The 19396-nt window shown below is 41.7% G+C and overlaps 1 protein-coding gene across 1 annotated transcript in view; it reads left to right on the top strand.

Moving 5' to 3' along the window:
- The first annotated feature begins 8168 nt into the window (after window positions 1-8168).
- The window catches only part of prx (periaxin), a 29953-nt gene continuing 18725 nt past the window's right edge, over window positions 8169-19396 (top strand). The window contains 3 exon segments of the mRNA XM_069718302.1: window positions 8169-8190; window positions 17346-17401; window positions 18919-19026. The gene's annotated coding sequence lies outside the window, so the exon portion shown is untranslated.

Raw genomic sequence — 19396 nt, 5'->3', positions numbered from 1 at the left:
GTGAAACCAGAGCGTGTGCGCATGCCGGCTCCGTCCTCGATGACTCAGCTCTCAACTACTCTGCACTTTGTGGGGATTAACTGAGGCATTTGGCAGACAAACATCACTTCTAATGAGCACAGAAACTGCATTTACCACCCCGAGGGCCGCAGGAGCCTCGCATGTGGTCTGTGAATCTCTGCGGAGTCGAAATCACAACGTTTTTAGATAAGAGGTCTTCCTTGTTTTTGTTTTTTTTAAGTCACCATCTTGAACACAAAACAAAGTCTGATTTTGGTGTTTTTGAAGGGAATAAAGGCATTTGAAAGAATTATTAGTTTAAAAAAAAGTAAGCTATAATAATTTAGTTTTTTTTGGACAGATTAGCAGCGCTCATGTCTGCCAGTCTTGCCTGTCCAACAATTGGGTCCAGAGTGAAATATCACAACAACTGTTACTGGGATGAAATTTGGCTCATTTGGTCCTCAGAGAAGAAAAGAAAAAGCAAGAATTTGGGACAAATGAGAACTTCGGTCATTCCAGCAGACGACCCGAAACAAGTTCTGGTTTATTTAATAGAAAAAGTCCTGCAGCAGCCAGATGGGCTGAAGAAGCACACGGATCAGCAGGATGATGAAAACACGTCATTTTAAAAACATATGGACAACTGCTTGGTCTTTTGCACAAGACAACTTTTGGGGAGTAACTTTTTTAGGCCTCAGTGGATAAATAACTACATTTTTTGTTATGTTTTATTAGTAACACAACTACAAATGCCAATGAATTTACTATTAATTTGCAGAAACGCCCGTTTGTTTATGGCATGACTGTTTGCTCAGTTTCTGGGATGAGGTTTAATTCAAATATGAAATATGGTGCTTTACATTGACCTTGTTTTGTTTATGGTTTGTGTTACCTGGTTAAATCTGCAGCATCAACATTTAAGTCACAAATGTCTTCCAATCAGATGCTAGATCCTAGAAAAATCTTTATACAAAACAACTAGATGGATGGATTAATGTAAAGTAATTAAGGAAGAGCCTTTATATAGTTCAATACATTTTCCAATATTTTAAGGGTAGATTGTGTTTATGAAAAAAATAGTACAATTATTGTTTAGTTTTCTCGGTGTAAATAATGAAGTAATATATATTTTCTGCTGGTTGCCCAGTTATACAATATCCTATATTTTTGTTGATGTCAAAACTTCAGTTTGAGTTATTACTAGAGACTTAAGATTTCAGGAAATAACGAAGCCCCTTTTTAACGAGACAATATTTTTGAGTCATTTCAAAAGATTTACATCTTCAGCAGGAACCAGTGCTACAGATAGGGAAGCTGGAAAGACCTCAATAATTATTTTCAGCCTTTTATAAGATTTATTGTGAATAGAAAAATACAGAATGACCAGCGTTTACCTTTAAATCAATGTTCTGATCACTCAGTGATGAACTAAGGTCATGTTTCACCATTCATGGTGCGTTGGCTGTCGTTGTGTCTGACTGGTATCCAGCGTCCAGCCCCTCTAAGCCCAGTAACAAGGACCCGCTGGGCCACGGCTAAAGCCTCCAGCACCACAAACAATGGAGCGGGGCTTTACAGAGGGTCGGGGCAAACTGCTGACTGTCCACTAGTGCTAATACACCCCTATTCTGTCTTGTCTCGCTGGTGTCACCCTTCCCTGACAAACACACACACACACAACACACAGATATGCACATCTAATACCTGTATGTCCCGCTCTGGGGTGGTTTATGGAAGAAAAAGAAAGTCCAGCGCTTCTATATGTTCATGTGTACATCCACTGATGAGACAGCAGCGCTCTTCTTCTTCTGATTCATCCACCTTTCTGTCTCTGCTTTCAATCCCTCTTTCTCCATCCATCCATCCATCCATCCATCCATCCATCCATCCATCCATCCATCCATCCATCCATCCATCCATCCATCCATCCATCCATCCATCCATCCATCCATCCATCCATCCATCCATCCATCCATCCATCCATCCATCCATCCATCCCTCTCTCTCCACCCTCTCTCCACCCTCTCTCTCTCTCTCTCTCTTGCTTTCTCTCTGTTTGTGATCCACACCGACAGTGTTGCTCAGTCTCTCTCGGGCCCAAACAGTCGAACCGACCCCCGGACCTCCTCTAACACCCACCTGCCTCCCCCCAGCGCTGCCTCCCAGCTCTCCCAGCCCCACAGCCTGTGTGTGGGCTGCTGCATCGCTGTGTTTCCTCCTTTGGCTTCCTGCTGTGGACCATGTGTGAGTGTCTGCGTGGAATATTCAGAGTCACCTGGACGCCCTCCTCCGATGCAGGTCAGGATGAGTCACAGTCTCTGTACTGAATGGAGCGCCGCAGCCTCCCTGAAAGTAACCGTGTTGTAAAACAGTCTTTTTTTTTAGCCGGTCCAAAAAAACCCTGCAAGATTATGTCAGACAGTCATTGATTTGATTATAAAACAAAACAAAATATCATAGAGTGGTTGAGCTTGAAGAGCGAGTTGGGTTGTAAGAATAGATTTAGGTCAAACTTTAGTTAAGCTTGGGTTAATCAAACTGTTTGATTAATCTAGTTTGACATTAAATAAGTGTCCCCTTTCTGGAAAAAGTAAAACAGCCCGACATGAGTTGAGATTCAAACGCAGGCTTGTTGTCCACCGTGATCGCAGCACCGATTCTCCTCACATTTAGTTGTACTTATCTTAGAAAAAGCTCACTGCATGCTGATGCACTGCAATTGTTTACGGGTGAGGAGAAGCATTTCCATACAAGCCTTTAGCTGATGCTGACAGCTGGAGTGACACAGAGAGCAGGTGGAGACTCAGAGATGGAAGTGAGGCACATCAAGTCGTCACCCATGCAACACCAGCAGCAGCTAAATCCCGGTAAATCCTCCGATCTTTTCTGTAACACCTCGGGGCCTCACTTCACCCTGCTCTTCTGAATGCTCTTCCTACTGTTCATACAACTTTTGGAAAAAGATATATAAGTATGCAAACCCCTCGGAGTGTGAGAGTTTGAGGATGAGGATGGGTTTGTTGTTGACCAAATATTTTGGGTGGATTTCAAGTTTATGTGATTTAGGATTTAAAGCTCGTTCTGCAGATAAACACTTTAGAGACTCTACAAACAGACGACTGCACATACTGTGTGAAAGAGGAGCAGCTTCAGTCTCCTCCTGCGTGGCTTCATTTGGTGGGAATGTGACTGACTGATCACATGCTGATTTATTTTTACACTTTACTGTGTTCAGTATTTGCTCCTACTGTAGCTCATGCTTATCGTAACTACTGGTGATGTTAAGAAACGATGTCATGTTCGATCAGGTGATCACATCAAAATCTAATGGGAATAGTTAACTGAAAGGTTTGGTGATTTGTTGGTGATCAGCTCGTCTGAGGTTGTCATGTGGAAACGGATACCTGCAATTTTATATGGAACAGCTGGATCATCAAAAATATTGAACTGAAAGAGGATCAAAGTTGCATTGTTTTTATTCATTTCCAGTGAGTCCAGCAGTGGGCCACTACTAACTTATTAACATCATATTTCATAGTTTTATGATTTTTGTTTGGTGACTATTCTGCCCTCTCTCAACCCATTTTAGTTTTCAGTGGCCTACAGGAGTTGAAGTCTCTGTTAGCAACACATTCAACTCAGTTTTCTGGGGCACAGCTGACTTCTGATTGATGGAAAATGTTCAGGAATTCGTGCACGTCCTGCCTGAAGCAGCGGGCTACAGCAGCGGCTGGTTAGCCGAACCTTTTACATTCAGCTCTTGACATCCTCAGGTCAGGTCGTCACCTGAAAAGGTCGCTTAGTTGCAGGTCGGGCGAAGCCGAGGGAAGTCAGCGCCGTGTCACTCGTAACATCTTCAGCTTGCTGGTTTATCATGTGTGTGAATGTAAGAGAGCCGAATCAGTCATCTTCAGTGTAGAGGTGTCAATGTTTATCTTGTCTCCTGAATGATCAGCTGACGTTTGAGTGGGCATTTTTGGTTAATGTAAGTTTATGTGTTTTGATGCACTGATGTGGACAGTTCTTAAAAAACGTCCCTTTTAAAATGTCTTTGTAAATGATTAACCACTTGTTGTTTTTATTATTATTATTATTATTATTATTATTATTATTATTTTGGAAGACGGAAGCCGTAGAATACAAATCAGGTCAATTTGTACAGCACATTTAAATACATCATACTTTGACCAAAGTGCTGCACAACATCAGATAGAATTAAAACACGTCACAAATTGTGACATTATAGACCAATTAAGCAATAAAAACAAACTTAAAAGAAATCAGAAACTATAGTAAGCTTAAACCCCAAACTGTGTATCTTTAATTAAATTAAAACAAAAACAAAAATCTCACAATATCTTTTTAAAGAAAATATGCCAATTCTTTCCTCTTTTTTTTTTATTTTTTTTTAAATTTTTTTAAACATCACGCGCACACCTTTCCCGATAAAGGGGCGTGGTCACGTTGCAGATTGATACGCGATCATGGCGGACTGTAGCGCGTTTACGTCGTGGACATACAACTTTATAACTTTTCCAACTTTAAAACTTTCCCTGCGGACTGCCAGCCGAGTCGACAGTGAAAACTCTGCAGTCTGCATCTGGAAAACCATGCGGGTAAGCGGCACGTTTAAATTGAACTTCCGGTGATTTGTGTTGCTTCAATCACAACAAGCTTTTCTCCTCCAGCAGCGGCCGCTCACCTGGCTCCTTCTCAAGTGTATTGTTATTTATGTCTGCATGCAAAAGTTTCACAAATTGTATTAAGGGTACAGTTTTTTTTTTAATTTAAATGATTCTGAATACTTTTTTTTTTTTATTAATTTTTGTATAAATGTCCTGTAGCTTCATATAATACTGAATATATTTTGAGCGGTGGACTCAGGATTCAGCCATCACTACTTGTTCAAGGCATTTTGCCCAAACCCTGTTTATAACCTCAGTAGAAGAGGAAGCTGCGACATCCTCCGCCTCCGACAGGCTGTTAGACCACACACACACACACACACACACACACACACACACACACACACACACACACACACACACACACAGCCTGCTCTAGTTTCCTGGCCCATATAAGTGCTGATGAGGACATAGCTGTGGTGCCTGATGCCCCCCCCCCTCCACCCCCCCTCCACCTGTCAACAGCCCAACACACCACCCTGAACAGTTTGCTCACTCCTGTCCATCTTTCCTAAACCATCCTCCCGTTTTTATTTATTTATTTATTTTTAACTTTCCCCCTTTCCACTCTCTCTGTCTCTCTGCTGTCCTCCCGTCTGTCCACCGTCTGGCCCAGCGCTTGTTTCAGGGTCCAAGGCCCCCCCCCCCCCTAAATCCTGGCTTTGTGCGGAGCTGGAATGCAACACAATGAGCATGTTAGCTGACACAGTGCTGGCGGCCTGATCTGCGGTGACAGCATCTCCCTCCACAACCACACCTCTCACCGGCCCGCTGGCAAGGGAGAGACATCTATTGGGGCTGGATGGTGCTTTGCTGGCTGTATAAGGGGAAGGTTGGGGGGAGGGGGGGGGGTAATGTGTTCAGTGGCAGGACCAGTGTGTGCAGGTGAATGTGTTTACAAAGCCTTCAGGTCCAGATATGTGCAGGTGTTCTCGGGGATTTTGGCCGATGACACTTGTGCTCGGTTTGGTAGAACGACGATGATGATGCAATTATTTATGGCTCTCACAGGTGCAACAAACAAACAAGCAAAGAGGAAGGAGCGTGATAAATGAAACCAGCTGTGTAGTTGCGTTGCAGATGTTTCAGGTGCTGCAGTGTAGAAATATGCATGAAATGATGAGATGACCAAGAAGTGACATTAAAAATTTTAAGTTAGAATTTATAATATCAAACACTTTGGTGTGATTATGGTGGATTGATGTGCTTCCACTCACTGCAGCTAAGCCTCCATCTCGGCTTTATTTATTATTACATAAAGAATATAAACAGGCAGTATTTCCTGAATGAAACCATCGTTCCCGTCCCTCCTTCAGACACTAAACAGCCTTTGAGAGTTTGCGTGTCGTTGAATGGGAAGTAAAAATCCATCGTGATCGGCACCAGTAAGCAGAAGCCTCTCGCATTCACAGTGATTACTTTTTAGTGTACTCATTAAGCATTCAGGTGTCACGTCCTTTCAGTACTTCTTCAGTAGTGCTCTGTATAAATAATCCTTTTGTTGCAACGGTTGGCTCGAGCATCTTCCCCGGAGAGTCTAACTCGAGGGTACAAGACTCTGAATGAACTCGGATTAGACATTCCTCCGGTTGTTCACAACACTTTACAAGTGGATTCTGCAGGCAGCTCAGTTTAATGCAGATGTGTTCCAGATTTACTCTCCAGGGTTCGTCGAACTCCTTTTATGCAGCTGAATTACTTCCAGTGGAGTTAAAGCTTCTCCGCTCGGTTTCACCCCAGCGAGAGTAAAGTCAGGAGTGTTTTGTGCACGTTGGAGCCACCTCGAATCTTTTCCCCGAGCAGCAGGTGCTGAATGAGCAGAATGAGGCTTAAAAAGGAATCACTGGCATTGAAACGCTTGTTGTTTAAGCACTGAAGAATATAACATTTTAACATCTTACAATCTCATTATCTTATTTTATTTTGATATATTTTACATTACGATGCACTTTTTAATGTTCTGTTTTCAATGAGAGTTTTTAAAAAAATTTTTTTATCAGTATTATCACAGGTTTAAATGCCAATCTGTTGTTTTCTTTTTGTTTTCGGTTTTGTCATGTCACATAACTGTCCTGCATCTACAAACGTTTCCTTATTTAACTCTGCGTCCAGCAGCTTTACTGCTAATCATCTGTAAACACATAGATGTGCACAAATACCCAGACAGATACACGTCGCTATGCTCAAATTCAAGCATGAATAAACAGACACTCAACGTTCAGCTCAGATCAGCAGCCGTTACCTTAAAATACATCACACTTTCTCTAAAACAAGATCCAAGGTGTGCTGCTCCTATTTTCAGCTGTTTGGGATCAAAATAACTCTCCAGCAAAATCAGCTGTCGCAAAACTCCTCCATTATTTACAATAAGTAGTAGAGACAGATTTCATTAGAGCCTGTTTTCTTGTTTATTGGCTCAAATGGATCATATGATTTATTATATATATATATATATATATATATATATATATATATATATATATATATATATATATATATATATATATATATATATATATATATATATATATATATATATATAAGTGGGTTTTTTTAACACCACAGACTGAATACACTTTTTTTGGAAGCTGTCCCATTGGTCAACTTGCATATTAAGTATTATAACTTAATGGCAGATCAATCACTCTCTGGCATGTCAGGCAAACTCAGCAGTATATAGTTGGATAGTAGATGATGAGAAGCATTATCCAAAGTAGAAACTCTGACCTTTGAGCTTTTATTTCATAGCCTGTTCCAGAAACAATATATCATTAACTCAATATAGCGGATGTATCTGCAGGCCTATTTGTACTTTTTTTAAATTTTTTTTTATTAGTACTGTACATCATTTTAAATTCCTCCTGGAAACCAGGAAAGGAATCCCGATCGTTATTATCCTCAAAAAATTCTCCTGTAGAAGAAGTAAAACGCATCAAATCATTTAATACCATTTTGTTTTAGAGCTCTGAAAAGTCCTTATTTTTTAGTTTTGTGAAAGCACAAGTCACCTTTATGAAACTTAAGATAATAATGGATTTCATAAAACCAACGACTCTGCAGTCTTGTGTGTCTCAGACAGAGACACATTGACTCGTCTCACCACTCAGACAGGCAGTCTACTATGTTAAAAACGCTCATCCTCTCCTCCGTCCTTTATCATTGTGCAGCCCCGCCTCTTGCTGCCCTAATATGGGGGCATCTCTCTGCGCTCCAGCCAATCAGGAAGCCCTCCTCGAGATGCCATGGTCCCGGGCCAGGCCTGATGTTTCAGTGAGGGAAGCAACAGGCTGGCTGGTGACAAGGGGCAAAGGCTTCAGGGAGAGAGCGGGGAAGAAGATTTCAAAACGGCGCCAGAGAGTTAAGGGAAGCAGCTGATTGACAGGAGGTGAACCTGAGAGAGTCGTAGGAAGAGAGTAATAAAAAAAAAAAAAGAGTGAGACTGAAGTGGAGGTCTGTCACCTTTTGAACCGCTGAAGGAGAAACGCTGAGGCTGAACATCAAGGTAGGCTTGATCGATGTGGTTTTTAATAAAGTGCCTGCGGTGATGACGCCGTGCAGCCTGCCGACGCCTCAAAGCTTCTTGTTTGCTGCCGCGTTTAGAAAAATGTGCTGCGGGACGCCTTCGGTTACGGCTGGTTAGTCCGGAGAGCAGAACAGGTGTCCCTCCACGTCACAGTTTCAGGCAACTGATTCCTCATTTAATGGAATAGCAGCAGCACAAGTGCTTCTTCAGCAGCGAGGCCTCGGCGGCCCCGTGTCCGTGTAATTTAGTTTTCAATCCGCCTGAAAACCTGTTTTATATTCTGAAATGTTGCTTTAACATTTGGCCGCTCGGGAGTTGCCGAGAAGCCGTGCAGAATAGTTGACGGAGCAGCCTGCAGACTCCACATCGCTGACTTTGGAGAGCGTAACAATAGCGCGCTGTTTAAATGCAAAGACAGTTTTAGTAAGACAGCTGCTGCTTGTGTTTATTCCAGCATGCCAGTTGCTGGTTACAAACACTCAAGCATTCACTGAGGTTTATAACTATCTGCAGCGTGACATGTCGCCGTGCTCCAAGTTTGTCGGAGTGTTTTGTAATGAGACCGAGGTCGAATAACACTTGGAAATTACTCGTAGCATTTATTTAAAGCGCTGGGAGTGCCTGATGGGTCTCTATCACTGGACAACAGCAGAAATACTACAACAACTAAAGAAAATGACTGAACGAATAGAGAGTATTTGTCAGAAATAATATGTTACGAATAATTCTTAATATTGCTGTTTACTAGAGTTTACGGCTCTTTTAAACGACTGCCGGTAAACCGCCCAATCAACTTACAGCAACATTTAGTTTTTGGTAAAAACACAACTTGACTCAGCTGTGGGTGCTGCTGCTGATGATGATGATGATGATGATGATGATGATGATGATGATGATGATGATGATGTGGCTTTATGCTGCCGAGCAGAGCTGCACACGCTCCGTCCAAATAACCCCCGTCTGAATGTTACACACCAGCGACAGCTGCAGTGTGACGGTCACAGGATCCGTTTGGCCCCCCGGTTCCAGACTGGCATGTACGTTGGACCTAAAGTGGGCGCAGAGGCACGGGAGGCAAAACACACCAGCTTTGTAACGAAAGATCCCCAACACACGTGTGCCAACGCGCTTTGCGTTCATGCGCGCACTTCTAACTTCTGGGCGACGGATTTGACGGCAAAAAAAACAAACTAATCGCCTTAATGCGGCTTTTACATAAAGAAGCGTTGTTGGATTTACTGCTTTCAAATGATCGAGATCAACTAAAGAACATATGGACAGGCTTTGGTGAAAATGCAATATTAAGGTGAATCTTTTGCAGCGTCAGCTTAGTGAATTTGAATTCGTCAGATCCACCATCAGATATGATGTTTTCCTGAATAGCGTTTGTAAAGGAGACAACAACATTTTAATACCAACAATACAGTGCTGATACTAAACATCCACCAATCACATCTGGTGTCTGGGGTCAAAGGTCGTGCTTTCCCTTGTGATTTAGTTGGAACTCTTCTGATATATTATTTATTTAAGAAGTATTTAACGTGTGTCCTGAATGTATTTGCTCCATCATATCTGCAGCTTTCTGTGTTTTTAGTGAAACCTTTGGAAGGATCTAAAAAAAACATGTCGATCTTGGAGGATGCGTGAAAAGTAGATAACAAATCAGCAGGTTTAATTTGTGTGTGCGTGTCCATGAAACTGAAATGATGGATGACGATAGCAGTTTCCTGGCGACAAACTTCGGGTGGTGGTTGCGGCTGCGGGCGGGGGTCGGTTTTACAGCAGTGTTTCTACGGGTCAAGTAGGGTCATGAGTTGGTTCAGGAGGGAGACCTCGTGAGGAAGCAGCGACCGCCTCCCTCGGCCCACTCGGCGAGCTCAGAGGATTTCACAGGAAGGAAAACTCGTGTAAACAAATGACAGGAGAGTAGATGTCGCAGAGTTTAGGGAATAAATACATTTCAACAGCATCCCAAATACTCCAAGATGCATTTTAGAGTCTGTCAGGTTTTTTTGTTGTTGTTGTTTTTTAATGAGTTGTGTGTGTTTCTCACCATGTGAGGAGTCAATCTCGGTCAAAAATATCTTTGCTTCCTGTTTATATGGAAGCATTTCCTGTTGGCTGACGCCTCCGGGTGTGTCTTGTTTTGTCCATCTGATGTCTCCAATGGGCAGAAACCCACCGGGATCTATCTCTATAATCTTGTAGGGTTTGGACACTGAGCTGTGGCTGCTTTTTTCATCTAAAGTGGCTCACAGTAGCAGCGCTTTCAAAATGTTCAGCTCGAGCAGCCACAGTGGGAGTCGAAGCCCGGCGGGTCGGAGTCACTGGGCCTCCGCTGCCTCTGGAAGTGGGGCAGTACTCTTATAGTCCAGTTATTATGGTGTTCAACATTATTAGGCTACAGACTGCCAGAGAGGTAGTTGTAGGATCTACATCTTCTGGCTCTATTTGGGCTGCTGGTAAACATCAGTATATCTTTATAATTACTATAACGTGCATACTGCAGTTTGGAGTTCACTATTCACTGAATAATTTTATTTATGATCCCTTTGGTGTAGAAAAACCTTAAAGAGGTATTTCATAGATTTGATATTACATTTTAATGTAGTTTTGGGACACATTAAGACAGAATGGAAAGCACTGACGCTTATTTGCACATTTCAAGTCTCGTAAAAATACGAAATCCTTCATTTATGTCATCTTTTTTTATCGGACCCTCCTTTTTTGGGGGAAAAGCCCATCTCTCTCCGACTTCACAGCGATGATACGTGATGCAGGCTCTCCATTAAAAAGACATTTTCACAGTCGTGAACAGTAAACTGACCTTTACACGTAAAAATGCAACCGGCGCGGTGTCTTTCCGGGAACATTGTTCATTTGGATGATACACAGACCTCGCTGTCAACACTTCTGGGTGGTTAACACTGCAGTTACTAATACAGACTCCCTCGTAAAACCCTGTTGATAGAAACTCTTTCCAGCTTCATCAAACCTGACAACCTCAGAGCACCGCAGCTATCTGCATGTCTACGTACCGATCACGGTGAACTGGGAAAATAGTTTGAAATTTGGGTGAACTGACCCTTTAACTGATTTTTTTAGCTGTTTGACTAGCTTGTGTTTGGTATTTAGGAGTCTCCGGCTGGTGGTTCCCTCGGAGACGACGTGGCACCACGATAGACTTTGGACGTTAAGCGTCATCTGTTTTTATGAAAAATGAAGGAAGATCGATGAAATCACATCTTTGCTTTCCTTCACAGGTCGTTTACTAAAACATCCCGCCACTTCTCAAACATGTTCCTTCACTTTTCAAGCTCATTTCAACATGTATCGCTTCAGGCGTCAAAAAAAAGAAGCTGATTTCTAAATGTCATTGTTCATTTTTATGGTCTGATGTTGTTCGTTGAATGTTTTCACAGTCGGTCTGGTGTCTAGAATAGAAACCGCTTCCCTCCTCTGGTCTTGTGATTGTCCTGAAATTAGAGCCAATAAGGTTTGTGTTATCTGCGCAGGCCGCCACCAATTGTGAAAACGCGTTGCGGTATTTCCTCTGTCTGAACTCTTATGTAAGTGCACGAGGGAAGAAAAATATTTTTGTCTAAATGTGGCCTCTGCTGATAATACCTCAGCCTACAAATAAATCACAAACACATCCTCAGCTGTCCGTCATGTGCTGCATCGCTGCCGCGGCGTGTTATGGCACAGAAATGTTATCAGCATTTTAAAGGGCAAGATTGGTGGTTGTTTTCTTTGGGTGGACACCTGATGCCCGAGTCCAGCCGTTACCGAGCCAACTATAACATCATTAACTTGTCCAGGTCTAATTGGCTTAGAGCGGCATCGGAGCGGGATTAGAGGGAGTCGGTTTCCCGAAACTGCAGCTGGAAGTCAGAGCAGGACAACAAGAAGTATTCATCTCACATCACTTCATCACTTCCCCTGATCGACGTCTGAACTGGTCGAAGGGATGAGTCACACTTTTAAAGAGCCTTTCCTCGAAGGATATCGATTATCATATCAGATTTATCAGATAAGCGTTATGATTTCCTGACAAGTGCCTCTTGTTTTTGTCTGAATGTTGCAGAATATTGTTGTTAATGCTGCTTCTCAAAGAGAGAAGATAAGATATGAGAAGATAAGAAAAGATCAAATAAGATAAGATTGAATTTATTAATCCTACAGTGGGGAGATTCGGTCGTCAGAGCAGCAAGAAAAAAACAAAAAGTGCGCACAATATGAAAAAAATTACAAATACGTATGAGATAAAAATAATTATTATTATTTTAGAATAAAATCACGCACACAGACTATATACACACACACACACAAACATTTTTTAATTAAAAAATAAATAGATACAGTTTGGGATGAATGGAAAAGTTAGTTGTGTTGACTATTCGATGGAGCAGCACCTCATTTTAATGTTTAGTGTTTAATGCAGTGCAGGAAACAGTGAAGGGATGTTGATGTGGTGAATCAGATTTTAATGTGATGAGCTGAAGTTTGAATTATTGGACTTGGCAATTTGTCAATGTCGTTGTGAAGCAGCGTTTACCATACGACAAAAAGCTGTCGGCGTGGAGTGCTGCTCGGGTTGTGAATTGTTGTTCCTCTGCTGCTCTTCACTTTGGAGATCAAAACAGTTTGAGTTGAAAACTTGAAGAAATCCGAGTCCTTCAAGAGGGTGATGAATTAAAAAGCCTTTAATCAGTCGTGGCTGTTCAATCGCAGTAAAAACCTTCATGCCAGCGCGTTTCAGCCTCTGAGGCCTTCATCAGGCCGGGTGACACCTGCAGGAGTTTTTACCAGGATTGAACATCCATGACTGATAAATGGCTTTTTAATTAATCACCCTCTTGAGTGCCTCATATTTCTCCAAGTTTAGGTAAATCTTACTGTGCTGCAGTAACTGGAAGCTCTTCTGTCTGCTGATTGCACACGAGTCCCCTAAACACCTCAAGTTATCTCTAGATGAGTTACAGAAAATCACCTGAGTTACATTCTCACCCTCTAAAATGCATTAAATAAAAACCTTTTTGAAAGACAATAATAATAACAGAATGTAAGCTGGCCTTACATCTGAACATGAACACATACAGAAATGTAGAAAATTCAGTGGATAAATGCTGCAGAGGTGGAGGGAGGAAACTCTGTGGAAACGGGCAGCAGTGCATCGGAGTAGAAGAAGAGCTCAGTGTGCCCAAATATTTACATGGACCGGCTATTTATAGAGACGGGCTGTGGACATCCACGAGTCCTTCTTTGCATTGTCCTATGGATTGTTTTTGGAAGGCTCTGACAAACAATCTCTTCTCTCATTTATGTATGAAGACTTATTGTTGCTTTTACTGACCGTTGAAAGGCTTCTGTTTGTTTAAATAGTGTCCCGTGCTTCATCCCCACTCGTGGGCACAGGTGAAGAAAGTATGTGAACGTGGTTCAGGATGGGGTCAGTTGTGAGCCTACAAAAGGAGTTTATGATGCTGGTGCAACACGGTAAACACACTTCTTCAGCAAGTCATTTAGCTCCAGATTGCAGAACTATAGGAAATATAAATACTTTAATCCCAACATCCTGTCATTTCATGATTTACGTTTACAACCGGCAAAGAAGTTTTCTTGCACAAACTTAAAGTAGAAAGATGCTGTCAGGCCGTGTTTGCGCTGTCTTTTCCACCCTTAAGACTCCGCTAACAAACCCGCCCACATTATCAGATCTACTCGAGACAACTTAATCCAGTTCCCGCTGACGGCACCGACGAGCTCTTAAGCTGTCGGGTTTGTCTCCGGGTTCAGGACTTCACTGAGGCAGCAGGAACTCAGACTCTCTAACTGCTTTAACCACACGGTCCTTATTAGGAATTTAAACATTTCATACCAACCGGGCAGAAGGTTATTAATTCAGTTTTATGAAAAGAGTGTGTTTGTGTAAATAGTCTGGTGGTGTGCAGCGCTCCTGGCAGGAGGCCGGAGTTCACTTGTTCTTTTTTTTATATATATATATATATTTAGCCTCCTGAATTCAGTGCATGGAGGAGCACTTTGATCAGGTGTGTGTTCGTCGGTATGTCGACAGCCAAACTTTTCTCGAGGACAACCGCAGCTCGTCTTCGGAGAGTGGGCCGTGCTTTGTGAGGATATGTGACATCACAAACTGGCTGAACACTGGCTGTGTAAATGTCTCTGTGACACTCTCAGCCTCCCTACAGCACCTAGAGCCGCTTTATAATCGAGGAAGACGTGAAAATCTGAATTTATACAATATCTAAGCTTTTAAGAACCGATTCAATGCAGACTGCCTCGAACAAAGATGAAACAAGTTGTTTATAAAAGCAGGGTACAGTCGGTACGTTGCTGTCTTTAATCTAACATTAGCTTTTCCTGTGTGAACCTCTGGACTCTTAAAGCTACAGTTAACACACTGAAAATATACTCATAGGCTGTTTATGAATTTTACATTTTAGATCCATTTTGGATCAATTCTCCATCATAAAACTTTTTTTTTTTTTCTTATGGATCCTGCTGGTTTTGTAATTATAAAATATAACTGAAGGAAAAAACTGTATTTTTCCTGAAATTAAGCTGAAATTATTATCACTGATTGATTTTAAAGTTATCCACAAGAGTCTATTTTTCTATGTTGACAACTATTGAGGTTTTTATTAAAATATTTGTAAACAGTGGTTCCACACTGCTATATGCAGGCGGGGGGGGGGGGGTTATTGGGGCAGTCATCAGGCGTGTGGAGGCCTGCAGATGTGAGTCTGATCTATAATAAGACTGGGCTGTGAGGCATTTCACCTCCTCCTCCTCCTCCTCCTCCACCATCCCTCCATTCCTGCTCTCCGTCCAGGGAGTGCCACCTCCTCCACCTGCTGTTGTCTGTCTGCCACACATAGCTGCAGTTTAAAGCTGCTGTCAGGTTCAAACCTGCACAAGTTGAACTGTCGCTGATCAGCTTCATACTTTCACTTTTCTTATTAAAAAATACAGTTTTTAATTTCACAGAAAACATTTTATTTGGATTTATAACCCCCCCCCCTCCCAAAAAAAAAAGATTATTCTTAGGAGGTAATACATTAAACTAAAATAACAACAGTGTCATCCTGCAAGTTTCTATCTCTGTCGTGTCCTACTGTCCTTTACTGACTATAAACTCAGCAGCGAACTGGCTGCACCTGTTGTTGTTGTTGTTGTTTTGGTGCACCTGATAAAATGTCAGTCAATCACAGTCAGATCACCTGGATCTCATCCCAGTTAGCTGAACATCTCTGTTTCATGACTATATGACCAAAACTTGAATTTGATAGTAAAAAAAAAAGTTAGTTCATTTGTATTTCTCAACATTAAACAGCACAAATACCGTCTTCTTTTTTGGGGGGGGACATTTCTTGTTTGGTAGATGTGTGAAGTGAAAACATCCCGGATCACAGAAAAATAAATCATTACATGTTATCGATGTGCCTTTGTCACCGGTCGGGGATTTTCCAGGTACTCGAGGTCGGTTTTGATGTCTACATTCTTGTCACTTAATAGTGTGTAAGTCTTGTATAAAGTGTCCGTCTGTCCAAAACTTGTCTTCGTGCTGCTCTGTGACGTCAGCAGTGAATGTGTGGTATGTGTTCCTGTGACCTGCTGGACACCAGATACCTCCGACCCACCCAAACGGGCACGACGTCCATGCTGACACTTCAGGCCCAAACACTCGCTGAGATTCACTCACACACAGATTAGGTTTCTGTCTTACACACACACACACACACACACACACACACACACACACACACACACACACACACACACACACACACACACACACACACACACACACACACACACACACACACACACACACACACACACACACAGTGAAGCTAAGTGACCACATGAAGGGAGGACTGTGAGGAATGAGATTGAGGTCGAGATGTGCCGCTAGTGGCAAACTGACCAGGATAAGAGTCTCTGCACACATTCGATCACTGGCAACTTAAAATAATGAAAGTCTTCAAAATAGTTCTTTAGGTCTGAACCCGGTCTTGATGCCACCGAGCCAAACCACATTACTGAAGGACAGACTGAAGGGCTTGTAGCTCCCAACGCAAAACACACTATTTTAGTACTGTGTTCAGTCTCAAACTGCTTATTGTAAACATGCACCGAGTAGTTTTACAACTTTTATCTAACACTTTTCTTATAGTTTTTTATAGTTTGTGCCACAAACACTCAACTTCATTGGTTCCCGCTGGCGTCTTTACTTGTACCTCTGTATCTCTTACCTCTAATATCTGCACACTGGTGAGCAGTAAAACACAAAAGTAAGTTTGAAACTTCTTATTCTTGACAATAAACAATGAATATCGATTTTTATTGTTTCTCTGAAACCTTTGTGAGACATTGGATGCATTTAGTGACAGTAAAAAAAAAACGGCTTTTGTTTGAAAATCTGTCTGTCAGCTTAGCTGTGAAATGTCTGACTGGGACTTATTATATAGATATATATAGATTTTATTATGTTTTATACATCAAGACAAGACTGAGTGTTTAATTATCTATGTAGCTTTAAATGTTCTACTAATTTCTGTTTCCTAGACTCAGTTAACAGCTCTGCTTTTACACATCCTGGTCTTTCTACTACTATTAGAAGAGTGATTTTTGTTTTGAAGTGACATGCAACTGCTGTTACCATCTTTATTTTGCAAAATTTCACACCAAAATATTTCATTAGAGTTAGATTTGTTAGGATTGCTGGTTCTCTGAAAGTGTGAGTGGAGAATGTGTTCGGAGGGTTTTTGCTTCGGGCTGCAGAGGAATGACTGAGACTACGGAGAGAATGTGAGGACCGCTAGAAGCTTTAGTCCGACGGCCGTGTCACTAATCTCCGTACGCTTAAGCCTGACATGAATACCTGACGTTATATTTCCGAGAGCGCTACCGGCTCTGATTTACTGATATGATGGTGTTATGTTTAGGTGGATGTCAGTGGGGGCTGGTGGCCTCGTTCAAATGGACGGTGCTTTACGTAATAAAAAAAAAAAAAAAAGGGCACTGAAACAATTGTTTCTGATTTAATTCAACTTTTACTTTAAGTTCTTGCAACAACCAGAATAACCTGAGCTTTTGTTGTGTTTTAGACTCTGACAGAGACCAAGAGGACAGCCATGTTTCCAACCAGACCAGAGATCCAGCCGTAAGTAAACCGACCGTGCTCCCGTTCACACCGAAAGAAACGGTGGGGAAATGTTTATCTCCAAGAGTTACCTGCAGTTCATGTGATGTGTGGAAGTCACTTGAAATCTTCACCTCTTGACGATGATTTTCCAAACAGCGGAATGATTTATTTCCAAATAATTTGGAGATCTTGTTAAATCCTTTTTCAGACTTTTCGGTTTCCACAACCTCGTCTCTGAAGGCTTTAGAGAGCGTTTTAGATCTCGGCATGACGACACCACAGACTTCAATTGTAAAGAGAACAGCAGATATTTGATGTCACAGGTTTCACCTTTCACTCCCTGAAGAGGCTCCAATCATCTGGAACCCCTGATTCTTATTTTATGGAATTTAAGGTCTCATAAATGTTTAAAATATTAAACTGGGTGCAATTATGATCATCGAATAACACGGGAATAAAAACAGGAAAATATTGGCAAAAAATGATCTTAGTGGGAAAATTAGATTTTTCATCGAGAGATAATAATAGCACATATTGTTTAAGACATTCAGCTTGCAGTGGGTAACGGAAATTTTGTAGTTAGCGTCAGAGGTCACAGAGGTTTTTATGAAACAAGTAGAGGAAGGAGAAATGGAAAGTCAGGGGTGACATGTTTCCTGCAGGAAAAGGGGGGAGGAGGTAAAAGGAGTTGAATCCAGTTCACTTTGACTCAGTCGACCTAAATTATTGCGGAGAACCTCTGTTGCAGTAATGGGGAAAAAAAATCCATCAAATTAAAGGCAGCACCACATTAATAACAGTTTCTGGTGGATTTATAAACAGATGAAATAAAATAAAGTAGGTCATCAAAAGTTTAGTTCATAGTTAAATTTATAGAAGTCGATATTCACTGAAAAGACTTTTTTTTTAATTGGCTTTCACCTTTTCTTACATCTCTAATAAACCAAAGTATATACAGCACAGGATTCCTACAGACAATTAACAAGGTCATCTGCCAATATTAAACAAATTTAGCTCCTTCATAAATGAACTTCTTTTTTCACAATGCCTCTATATTTTTACAGTTCAGTTTGTAATCAATAACTGATTCATATTTTATACTGTGTTTTTGTTTTACTCTGTAGCGTGTGATCATCACATCCACATGTTAAGTGCACGGTACAAGAAGCGTGACCGCCATAGAGGAGCACGAGTTCACGGCTTCTGCATCTTATTTTATTCATGCGCAGAGAGTTTTGCCGTACATACATTCAACCCTGGGAACTGGTGGATTCCCAGGGCAACTAGTTTTCCTCCGTTGAGCAGCTTCACTGGAGCAGGTGGAAACTTGAAATGTCAAAAATGTCGGTAAGTTATTGAAATAAACCGAGAGAGTTCACATCCCAGTCGTCGAGTTCTTTAGATTTTCCCGCCAGGCTGCAGGGCAGAGCTTCTCCGGAGCAACGCAAATCTCGCTGGCTCGTCGGGTTAAAGAGGTAAAACTACAGTGAAAACTGCCGCCGCGTGAACCGTATCACCTTCTCTTCTGTGGGCAGGTAAAAGACAAGAGGCGGTCGCCCCCCTCGAGCGGATCACCCTCCGCCCCGCAACACAACCCTCACCACAGCGGCTCCACAGACGAGCAGGAGAGCCCCGAGAGAGTGGTGAGACGCAGACACATCCAGCTGCATTAAAACAAGATGCACAACCGCGTGTCAAACATGAGGGAACCCATTTATACACACGGGCAGCTTTAGATAGAAGGTGTTTAGAAATATGTCTTGTAAAGAAAAATACAAGATTTTGAAAAAGAAACTGCAGCAGCATTGCACTGCTTCTTATTGTCATTAGCTGCAGTGTGAAAAAAAATACATGTTCTTTGTCCTCGGTTCCATCATAAAGTATTTTTGTTGTTTTTGTTCTTTTGTTGTTGTTTTGTTTGAATTCATGCCGGTTGTAGGAGTTTGCTGGTTGTAATATTAATCAATACACTGCTTATCAACCATAAGAAGGAGTGACATGAAGTGTAGTACA

The sequence above is a fragment of the Brachyistius frenatus genome, unplaced genomic scaffold (assembly GCF_029030835.1).
Source record: "Brachyistius frenatus isolate BFR_SWC_R1_liver_20210118 unplaced genomic scaffold, ASM2903083v1 Contig_189, whole genome shotgun sequence".
Classification (NCBI taxonomy): Eukaryota; Metazoa; Chordata; class Actinopteri; family Embiotocidae; genus Brachyistius; species Brachyistius frenatus.
This window is presented reverse-complemented; position numbering and strand designations above follow the sequence as displayed.